The following is a 12,277-nucleotide window of genomic DNA, read 5'->3' on the forward strand; positions in this document are numbered from 1 at the left end:
CATGAACAAAAGACTTAATGCATCCGAAGAAGTGGGCTGTAGTCCACGAAAGCTTATGCTCTAATAAATTTGTTAGTCTCTAAGGTGCCACAAGTACTCCTGTTCTTTTTGCGGATACAGTCTAACACGGCTGCTACTCTGAAAAAAGACTTAATGGCATCTGGTAAAGGGCACAGATTTCAAAGGGGTTTAAAAATGTCCACCTCAAAAAGCTGAGAGAATAAGCTTCCTATGGCAGCTGAACTGAGCAAGTGGCAGCATATAAGCTGATCTTCTCTAGCCATAGAAGCATCACTTCTCCTTTTAGTCCATCAGACAAGCTATGTTAATTACCCCCCCTCACCAAATAATGCATCATTCATTTTAAAAAACCAACATGATTTGAAAGACATCCATTTTGTTTTTCAGGGAATATTTTCCTATTTATTGGCAAATGACAGCAATTTTTTGTCAAAGTTAAAAGGCCGAAAACTTCCCAATGGCTCTATTGTTCAATGTAAGCTTGTACTTCCTTTCCTATTACATCTCCCGAGCTCACAGTGCGTTGTACAAGCCATCTAACCAGCCACTGAAGTCAGTCTGTCTTGTGGCTGACCCATATGAAATACAAACAAGTTTTTCAGTTTTCTTTTGTCTCATATAAAATGAATCAGCTGAAGCAAACTGAAGTAGGAGTCAGTTTAAGCCCTTTGACAGAGAAAGTGCCACTGAAGATCAGATGTTGAAGAAATCCCAGATTCTGTTCAGCGCAAAGATTCTCATATTACTTGATCTGACTTTAATAATGATACTTTACCCTCTTGTAGCACCTTCTTTCCAACAACATCAAAGCCTTTTACAGACATAAGTGAATTTAGAGTCACAATGACTCCCACCCTTTGAGTATTATCCATTTTACAGATGGAAAAACTGAGGTACAAAGGAATCTCTTGCTTCTAATTGTGGATGCCCAGCTTTAGACACCTAGACCAAAATTTTCAAGTGTCCAGTAATTTGGGGTGTCTCCATTGTTGGGTGCCCAACTGGAGCTACCTAGACACTGATTTTTCAAGGCGATGAGCACCCAGCTCCAATTGAAGTCAATGGGAAAATTTGTAAATTGCTTATGAAAACTTGGGGTTACGTGTTTTATCCAATATCTTGTATGAAGCCGGTGGCAGAGCTGTGAATCCCTGCATCTCCATTCTGAGCTTTAATCAAGTACTATTTAAAAGGCTTTTATATAATTATTGCCTTTAAACTGAAACAAAACTTTCAGTGTGCAGGTATTTTGTCCACTCTGTCGGATCCGTGCTCTTGTTTGAAAACACTTTTTCTATGTGGCATTTTGATCAGAGATGGGCCTATGAACCATGCAGTCACATGTGGTGCCCCTTATGAGCTGACACACAGACATGGGAACAACAGCAATAAAGTAAATTCTCCCTTCTTCTCTAGTCTTCATGACTTCTTCCGCTTCTGCCCCTTCTGTTCCACCTGTTTCCTAGGTGTTAGTCGACTGCCCTCTCCTCGTTCACGCCCCCTTTCCTGAAAGGATTCAGTAATGACCCATCAAAGAGATGGTGTGACAGGATGTACAGGACATGAAAAGGTTAAGGAGTTGCTATGGGCTTGAGTGGGTCTCCCTGGCCACGCCAGACTTACAAGATGTCTCAGGCCTGGCGGAAGAGTTCAAAAGGGAGAAGCTCAGCTCAGTAGCAGGTCAACTCTGAGGAGAGTAAATCTAAGGTCCTCCAGCTCCCATGGGAGAGGCCTGCCCAAGGGAAGAGCCTGTTCCTATGCATATGGATTGTCCAAACAACCTGAGAGCAGAGTGGACTAGACTATAAACAGCTGCCACAAGGTCCTCTCTGGAGATTGACAAGAGGATACTGAGCTGGACTGTGGCTCACCCAAGGCCCCTGAAGTAAAACAGGCAGGTGGCTCATTTGGGACTGGTTGATTTTGGGGGGTTTTCCATTTTGTTCCCTCTCAACCCCAGAAGGGGCAAACTCCAGGGGAATTCGGCTAGAGGACTGGGTTTCCATCCTTGGGCAGACGGCTACTAACTGTTTCTACCTGGACAACTGGAGCCTGAGTGCATGACCCTGATGCATCCTGAGGGGGCACTACAGAGAGACTAGGCCCTTGGCGGATGGGTTGAGTCTCACCTCTTCCCAATCAACCAATGTACATAATTTGCCTTGGATGGGCTAGCGATGCTTCGCAAGGGCAGTATTGCCCTCCCATGGGCCTTTTCCCTGAGAGCTGATGGGCTGAAACAAAGGGGGATGCTAAATTCTCTGTCACTTAGAGTCTTTAAATCAAGACTGGGCATATTTCTAAAAGAGATGTTCTAGTACAACTACAAATTGTTGGGTTACGTGGAGAAAGCACTGTAAGAAATTATATTGCAAGGGTGACCAAACTTACTGACCCTCGGAGCTGCATATGACAATCTTCAGAAGTTCAAAAGACAGGGCGTGCCTGCCGGGGCTTGGGGCTTCAGTTGCGCGGGATGTGCTGCTGGGGCTTGGGGCTTCAGCCCTGATCCCGCTGAAGCCCCGAGACCCTCTTCCCCGTGGGACAGAAGCCCCTAGCCTCACCACCCTGCCACAGGGCAGAAGCCATGAGCTCTTCCCCACAGTCCGGTAGGTGAAGAAAAGGGGAGGGTGTGTGAGGCTCCTCGAGCCACACTTCAACAGTAAAAGAGTTGCGGTTTGGCCACGTCTGTTATATGGGCTGTGATGCGCAGGAGGTGTGATTAGGTGATCATAATGGCCCCTTCTGGTTTTTTAAAGTCTATGACCCAGAGATACATTAAAGTGCAATTTCCTGTCCAATCCATCTGAGCTCCCCATCCCCATGGGAAATAGCTGTGCAATTATTTCCCTCCTCACACCTCCATGTGCGCAAATGCTAATGTATGGCCATATGGGAAAACAAGAGTGGTGAGGGAGTTTTTCATGTGGACCTGGAAGGGTTGATGGGAGCGAATTCCACAGTCTTGGGCCAGATGTTGAGAGAGTCCTGTATTCCATGCACCTTTGAGGTAGGCAGTTCCATTGTTCCTGAGGAACAGAGTTGTCCAGGGAGAGACAGGTTCTGAAGGGCGAGGGGATCTCTCGGGTTCCTGGGTCCAGTCCATGAAGAGCTTTGCAAATATGCTCTGAGCTCTTAAACTAGAGCTGTTGTTGGGGAGGGAGACACTGAAGTGAGGAAAATATTTGTGATGTGTGTTCTCAGCAGCCCATGTTCAGACGCCACATTCTTCACCAATGGCTGCTTTTTCAAGGCTGATGCCCATGTATATTGCATTGCAATAGTAGAGGAAATGAAGGTGTGTGTGATGGAAACCTGGGCCATTGTTGGAAGGGATGAGGTGTAGTCTTCTAACCAGTGATAGAATGTGTTCCTTGTGGTGGAGACTGTTTGAGCATCCTGCAACATTTAAAAATCTAGAAGGACTCTAGACTGGCCACAACATCCTGAAACAGTCCCCTCCATAGCTCTAACCATGATTGACCTGCAGCATGTATACTCCATGGGTTATGAGGCAGTGCAGAGCTAGGCGCCACAGCTGTGCCCTGCTTGCCTACCTCTCCTCCCAGGCATGCATATGTGGAAGAGCCAACCAGAATTTGACTCTTCATGAACAATATGTGCCTGGGCCTAGACAGGTTTATAGATTCTGGACTAATCTTAGATGTCTGGCCCAGTTTGGCATGTGTCAGAGATTAAAAACTGGCCTGTAATTCACTTGTTCAGAAGATTTTTACTTGCTTCACTTTCTTCCACATACTCTTTTTTTCCCTGCACCTACCATCTGGAATCAGGCCTGAGAGGCTGCCAGAGCGGAGTGGCTTATGTTGCTCTTGAGCAAGGTATAGATTAATTGCAGAGAAGTAAGCAGTCTGTCTTTGAATACTTCATGGGCAATAGTACCACCCATCTTCTCTGAGAAACACCCTGTATGGTGTTACACACATTCTGTTCCAGATACTTAACTATCACTATTGTGTATCGGATGCATTTTTATCTGAAAACTGAAATTAACCCAACAACCCATTAAGCTGAACTTTTTTTTTTTGGTGGGTGTGATGTACAGCAGAGTGATGTACTGAGAAGAACTACAGAACAACTCCCCTGAGGTCTTGACATTTTCTGCATAGCCACCAAGGACTTTGAAAACTAAAATGTTTTGTCAAATCTCCTCCTACCCCCACTGTGCCTTACTAATATTAGACTGTGATGATGCAATTAGTACTGATTCAGGATTTAAACCTGCAGGTCTAGTGGTAAGAGTTTTACCACTAAGCCAAGCATGCTTTTATCAGGAGCATTGCATGGGTTTGTAACTCTAACACTACCCACCTACACGGAGGCGCGTGTGACCTTTCAAACTCCCTTTTAGCTTGCAATGAGAAAAAGAAAAGATGGTTTAACCGCAGTTTGCATTTAGTTACATGCAAAATGGACCTCTTTTGTACCACAGACGGCAGAGTTACCATCTGATATCTGTTTTGTGACCTAGTTAAATTAAACATGGTGGTCTCCGTTCATGGATGTGTGTGTGTGTCTGTGTGTGTGCGCGCAAGTCTCTACATGGCAAACCACAACCAGAATTTACACTAAATGGTTCTCTTGCTGGCTGCCTTGGAAAAGAGACCAAGAACTCAGTTTGCATGGAAACTTGAATTAGTCTCTTCTTGCTACAGAGTCTGTCTAGGCAATAACTGAGGTGGAGCAGCGTGGGAAACTTGCACGCCTGTTACCTGTGTTGTACCTGTTCTCTGGCTAAACAGGCACCTGGACGTCTAAGTTTCAAATCTTCCATCTGTGCATTTGGCTGTTGTTGTTGTGGAGGGAAGGGTGGAGGGGTGGTTGGTTTTAATTTAAAGAAGGATGCTATTGAGATACAGTTGTTTCTAAAGCTTTCCAAATGGCGAGTCGGGGCAGGCATTTTGCTTTTGCTTTTTTTGAAGCAGTTGTGGGGGAGGTATGCAGCGGGGATGCTGCAGGCATCAGCATTCGGCCTGGTTTTATTTAGCATCTTTATTAACGATGTGGGAGAGAGGAGAAACAGCCCGCTAATGAAATTCACAAGTGACTTTAAATGGAAAGGCAGTGCAGACATTGGAGAGGGCAGAAAAGTAAGACAAAGGAGTTTCTAGCCATGGGGGTCAGGGAATAACAAGATGACATTCACCTGAAAAAATGCAAGTGTATACATCTGGTGAATCAGAGAGATGCTGGATGAGGCTCATGGGAGCCCCTTGTGAAAGTTCTGCTACTGGATTGAAGGGCAGGTTGTGGTGGATTTTCTCTTGTTTTGGATAATGCTTAATCTTTCCTGCAGAGAGAACTGGGATTCATAAAAATATATCTTCGAATCAAGGGCTAGATCCTGAGCTGAGGCTGAGATGTATACTGTGCATGTGGTGGGTGCGGAGGAGGACTCAAAGGGGTCCTTTCTTCATGCTGCTTTGATTGTGGGATTGGTCCCACCCAGGAGGTCAGAGCAGCCTACAGACTGCTCTATCTGCCGAGAGTCCCAAAGGGCCACTACGGCAGCAGGGAATCGCTAGGGGTGCCCTGGCCGTTGCCTCCCTCCCCTGGATTCACCATTTATGCTGGCTGCTGGGAGGGGGTAGTGCAGAGATACTCAGACCTCAGTGGTTCAGGAGCCAAATTAGTGATCAACATTACCCAGAAGAGCCACAGTAGTGTGAATTCCCTGTTTCCTTTACACTCTCTCTCTCTCTGTATGTGTGTATACACACACACACACACACACACACACACACACACACAAACAGGAGAACCTCAGAGTTACGAACACCAAAGTTACGAACTGACTGGCCAACCACACATGTCATTTGGAACCAGACGTACGCAATCAGGCAGCAGCAGAGACCAAAAGAAAAGAAAATACAGTACAGTACTGAGTTAAACATAAACTATTAAAAAAAAGTTTTAAAAAAAGATTTGACAAAGGAAACTGTTTCTGTGCTTGTTTCATTTAAATGTAGATGCTTAAAAGCAGCATTTTTCTTCATAAAGTTTCAAAGCTGTATTAAGTCAATGTTCAGTTGTAAACCTTTGGAAGAACGACCATAACGTTTTGTTCAGAGTTATGTACATTTCAGAGTTATGAACAACCTCCATTCCGGAGGTGTTTGTAACTCTGAGGTTCTCCTGTATATTATTGTCTTGGTTATTCTGACCAAGTATTATGATTTTATCAAGTACAGTTGGATAATTACATAGTAAAGGCCTCATGATTGGTTAATAATTAAATCACACAGTGATTTAATATCACATGCTGCAAAGAATTAATTGCAGGAGATGCGTTAAAGAGCCACTTGCAGCTTGTGAGCCTCAGTCTGAGCATCTCTGGTGTAGTGTAAATGCTACCAAAGGATTCCTTTCTGCAGGGGAGGTCCCCTCAGGGCTGGATCCAGCAAGTTCAGGCCTGCTTGGCACTGGTGGGATGATGCAAAACAACCAAAGTGAGACTCGGGATTGGCACCCTTTTTGGAATGGCCCAGATGGCACCAATATCAGGTGTTTTAAAAAGGAAGCCATGCCCAGGGGAGGATACCACTGTACCCTCGTACAAGGGCCACACATGCAGCCTCCCACACAAACCACCTGCACCCAGGTACACGTACGCACTTGTATACGTGCCCTCCTTACACCAGAAAACAGGCACTTACATACCTGGGAGGGCCAAGTGGTGCTGGCTCCCTTGCTGGCTATGAGAGAGTATATTTTTTTAAAACTGGAAAACTAATGAGTAGCTTCCCCAATCATCCCCCTCCTACTCTGTGGACTCATGCACCCCCTGGCCCACTGCATGCATTGAAGTCTGCAAAGGGGCAACCCTGGAGGACTCTCTTGTTAAAAAATTGACTCTCCACTAGGAACGTTTGCTTAGGGGCACGTGCCACTTCCTGTCTTTTCCCATTTGTTGCTACGATGAAGCTTCTGCTCAAATAATGTACTGCTCCCCCCACCCTTTTTTTTTTCATGCTGTCTCCAAAACTTCAGCTGCTCCTACAGTCAGGCTTTGAACGGTAAATAGAACTATGGCAAGTCACTCCCACCTTTTCCTTTCCATTCAGGCTCCAGTCACTAATTGCTCCAGTTTAAGCAATACTTGTCTCATGTAGGGTCCTGGCTACAGGGCCTATTGGGGAATGAGCCTGGGAGGAGTTCTGTGCTGAAGGCAGCACCTTGCAGGATCAGGTCTCATCCTAGGCTGTGGTTCTGGGCCCAAGTCCAATGGTGCATAACAGCTCAGAGCTAGCATAAAGGAACAGCGGGGGGTTCCCTTCATAGGGCAATCTTACAGTGGTGTAAAGCTGGCTTTATGCTACTCATTCTCCCTCCAACCCCCAGATACGGGGGGGGGGCTCCGGGGAGTGTGCTGGAGAGGAGAGGACGCAGCCTCGCCAGTGGAATAGCTTCAGGCAGCATAAATTAGAGTAGCTGCAGGACTATTATAACTTACCCCAACGGCTGTTTTGGGCCTGGCAAAGCCCAAGATGGGGGGATGAAGCACCACCTTCGCCTACACCTCGGCACTGCTGAGGATTGAGCCCTCTAGAACAAAAGTTTCTTGAGTGAAGTTCATAGCGTGGTCTGCTGAGGAGACTGTGTGCTGAGCCCAGTGGCCTGCTAGGAAAGGCTGAGAGCTTTCTAATGAGGCTCTATCCTAAACCAGCCACCCTTTCACCCCTAATCCCTTTAGGATCTCTTGACAAGGGGGCGGGGCTCAGGTAGAACAGGGGTTTCAAAAGCCAGCTCGTAAACAACTGGGACCTAGCAAACACGAGCAGCAAACAAGGGAGTTTTGCGAGGGAGTTTAGAGAGGGAGCGTGAGAGCTAGATACACCTAATAAGCATTCTCTAAACTAAGACCAGGAACCTTCCCTCCCACCCCCACACCTACCAAACACCCTCCTCCCTCATACACACACAAAGAACAAACATACAAAAAAACCAGCAAACGTAAAAATAATGCAGGCAGAAGTTCAGCAGCAGAGTGAGAACTATCCTTTATTTCACTGTATGAAACATCCGTGATTACCTGCCTTGTGGGCAGATGATGTACGTGTGCATTCAGTGCAAGCAGCACATGGCCCTCACACCCTGAGTATGGGCTCTGGAGACCAGAGTGGCTAAACTGGAGGAGCGAAGGGAGAGGGCGAGGTACATAGATGAGACTTTTCCGGTCCCGCCCCTGCTCTGACAGCCTCTGTGCTGTTGAGGAGGATGAAAGTCTAGGGGAAGGAGAACATCCAACTGGAGTGGAGGGAAATGATCCCACAGTTGGGACCCTGCCTCCACAGGATGTCATGGTATCCTCTTGCACTGAGGGTACCTCTCTGCAAGAGGGGACCTTTGTTATTAGAGAGAGACAGGGAGATTCAATTATTAGAAATATAGATAGCTGGGTTTGTGATGACTGGGAGAACCACATGGAGAATTGCCTGCCAGGTGTGAAAGTTGTGGACCTCTTGAGACATCTAGACCGACTTATGTGCTGTGCTGGGCAGGAGCTGCTGGTCGTGGTACATGTAGGTACCAGTGACATAGAGAAAGGTAGGAGAGAGGCCGTGGAGGCCAAATTTAGGCTGGTAGGTAAGAGATTGAAGTCCAGGAACTCCATGGTAACATTCTCTGAAATGCTTCCAGTTCTATGTGCAGGGCAGTTAGACAGGCAGAACTGCAGGGTCTCAACACATGGATGAGACGATGTAGGGAGGAGGGATTTAGGTTTTTAGGAACTGGGGAACCTTTTGGGAAAGGAGGAGCCTATTCTGGAGGGATGGACTCCACCTAGCCCAAAACAGAACCAGATTGCTGGCATGTAAAATTAAAAAGGTCATCGAGGAGATTTTAAACTAAGGGCTGGGGGAAAGTCGACAGGTGGGGAGGAGCACGTGGTTCAGACAGACACATCCCTTAGGGGAGGATTTATTAAAGGGGATACTTGATGTCTTAGTAAAGAGGAGAGGATAGAAGTTGATAAAGTGCAGGGAGGAGCTGAAGAGAAACAGTCAAATGAAAGAGTCCCATTCAATTACATCACATGAAGGCAGACAACTAAATATTGACAAATTTTATAAGTGCTCATATATAAATGCAAGAAGTTTCAATACTAAGATGGGTGAACTTGACTGCCTGGTATTAATTGAGGATTTTCATATCATAGGCATCACAGAGACTTGGTGGAATGATGATAATCAATGAAACACAGTAATACTAGATTACAAAATATATAGGAATGGCAGAGTAGATCGTGCTGGTGGGAGAGTGGCACTATATGTGAAAGAAAGCATAGAATCAAATATAGTAAAACTCTTAAATGAATGAAACAGTACCATAGAATCTCTATGGATAGAAACCCCATGCTTGAATAATAAGAGTATAGCAGTAGGAATATACTACTGCCCATCCAACCAGGATGGTGATGGTGACTATGAAATGCTCAGGGAGATTAGAGAGGCTACAAAAACACAAAACCCAGTAATAATGGGGGATTTCAACTATCCCCCTATTGGGGGATACATGTCACCTCAGGATGGGATACAGAGATAAAGTTTCTTGACACCATAAATGACTGTTTCTCGGAGCAGCTTGTCCTGGAACACATAAGGGGAGAGGCAATTCTTGATTTAGTGGCGCACAGGATCTGGTCCAAGAGGTGAATGGAGCTGAATCACTCGGTAATAGCAACCATAATATAATGAAATTTAACATCCTTGTAGTGGCGGAAAATACCAAAGAAACCCACCACAGTAACATTTAACTTCAGAAATGGAAACCACACAAAAACGAGGACGTTAGTTAAACAGAAAGTAAAAGGAACAGATACAAGAGTAAAATCCCTGCAAGCTGCACGGAAACTTTTAAAAACACCATAATAGAGGCTCAAACTATATGTATACCGTAAATAAAAAAAAGAAAGAGGACCAAACAAAAGCCACCCTGGCGAAAAAACAGAATAAAAGGGGTGGTTAGAGACAAAAAGACATCTTAACAAAATTGAAAGTCAGATCGTACTGAGGAAAACAGAAAGGAACATAAACTCTGGCAAGTCGTGTGCAGAAGTATAATTAGGCAGGTCAAAAAGGAATTTGAAGAGCAACTAGTAAAAGATACCCAAACTAACAGCAAAAGTTTTTTTTTTTTAAAGTACATGAGAAGCAGGATGCCTGCCAAACTGTCAGTGCGGCCACTGGATGATTGAGGTGCTAAAGGAGCACTCAGGGAAGACAAGGCCATTGTGGAGAAGCTAAATGCATTCTTTGCATTGGTCTTCATTGCAGAGGATGTGAGGGAGATTCCCACACCTGAGGCATTCTTTTTGGTAACAGATCTGAGGGACTGTCCCCGATTGAGGTGTCAATAGGGCAGGTTTTGGAACACTTTGATACATTAGACAATAATAAATCACCAAGACCAGACAGTATTCATCCAAGAATTTGGAAGGAACTCAAATATGAAGTTGCAGAACTACTAATTGTGGTATGTAATCTGTATCTGAAGACAGACTCTGTACCAGATGACAGGAGGGCAGCTCATATAACACCATTTTTTTTTAAAGGCTCCAGAGGTGATCCTGGCAATTACAGGCTGATAAGCCTATTTTCAGTACCAGGCAAATTGGTTAAAACTATAGTAAAGAACAGAATTATCTGACACATAGATGTACATGTGGAAGAGGAAGAGTTAACATGGCATTTGTAAAGAGAAATGATACCTCATCAATCTATTAGAATTCTTTGAGGGGGTCAACAAATGTGGACAAGGAGATTGAGTGGATATAGTGTATTTAGATTTTCAAAAAGCCTTTGACAAGGTCTCTCACTACAAGTTCTTAAGCAAAGTGAGCTGTCATGGCATAAGAGGGAAGGTCCTTTCATGGATCAGTAACTGGTTAAAAGATAGAAAACAAAGAGTAGGAATAAAAGATCAGTTTCCACAGTGGAGAGAGGTAAATAGGATTTGTACCGGTACCAATGGTATTCAATATATTAATAAATTATCCGGGAAAAGGGGTAAACAGTGAGGTGGCAAAGTTTGCAGACAATACAAAATTACTCAAGATTAGTTAAGTCCAAAGCTGACTGTGAAGAGTCACAAAGGGATCCCACAGGACTCGGTGACAAGATGGCAGATGAAATTTAGTGTTGATAAATGCAAAGTAACACACATTGGAAAACATAATCCCAACTATAAATACAAAATGATGGAGTCTAAATTAGCTGTTACCACTCAGGAAAGAGATCTCGGTGTCATTGTGGATAGTTCTCTGAAAACAGATGCTCAATGTGATATGGTAATTAAAAAAGCTAACAATGTTAGGAATCATTAGGAAAAGGATAGATAAAATAGTAAATACCATAATGCCACTATATAAATCTATGGTACATCCACATATTGAATACTATGTGCAGTTCTTGTTCCCGCATCTCAAAAACAGATATATTAGAATTGGAAAAAGTACAGAGAAGGGCAACAAAAATGATCAGGGGTATGGAATAGTTTCTATATGAGAAGAGATTAAACAGCCTGGGACTGTTCAGTTTAGAAAAGAGGCTACTAAGAAGGTGATATGGTAGCGAGATCTATAAAATCATGAACGTTGTGATGAAAGTGAATAAGGAAGTGTTATTTATGCCTTCATATAACACAAGAACCAGGAGTCACCCAATGAAATTAACAGGCAGGAGATTTAAAACAAACATAAGGAAGTACTTCACACAACACACGGTCAACCTGTGGAACTTGTTCCCAGTGGATTTTCTGAAGGCTAAAAGTGTAATTGTATTCAAAAGGAATTAGATACGGTCATAGAGGATAGGCCCATCAATGGCTAATAGCCAAGATGGTCAAGGATGCAACCCCATGCTCTGGATGTCCCTAAATCTCTGACTGCCAGAATCTGGGGCTGGACAACGGAGAATGGATCACTTGATAATTGCTCTGTTTTGTTCATTCCCTCTGAAGCATCTGGTACCAGCCCCTGTCAAAAGACAGGACACTGGGCTAGATGGCCATTGATCTGACCCAGTGTGCCAGTCTTACATTCTTTCCATTCTAGTAACAATCCCCATGCTAAAACCCAAGAACTCTTTTCTAGTATGATAGTTTTTCTTTTTTGCTTGACTGCCTTTCAGTAGGTCCTCACAACACTCCCAACCCCTTCTCCCCATATTTTTGTGCTTAAATTAAGCCCTCATCAAACTTACAATAGTGATTCAGTTTCCCACTGAGGGAATTG

The sequence above is a fragment of the Chrysemys picta genome, chromosome 5, assembly GCF_011386835.1.
Source record: "Chrysemys picta bellii isolate R12L10 chromosome 5, ASM1138683v2, whole genome shotgun sequence".
NCBI lineage: Eukaryota > Metazoa > Chordata > Testudines > Emydidae > Chrysemys > Chrysemys picta.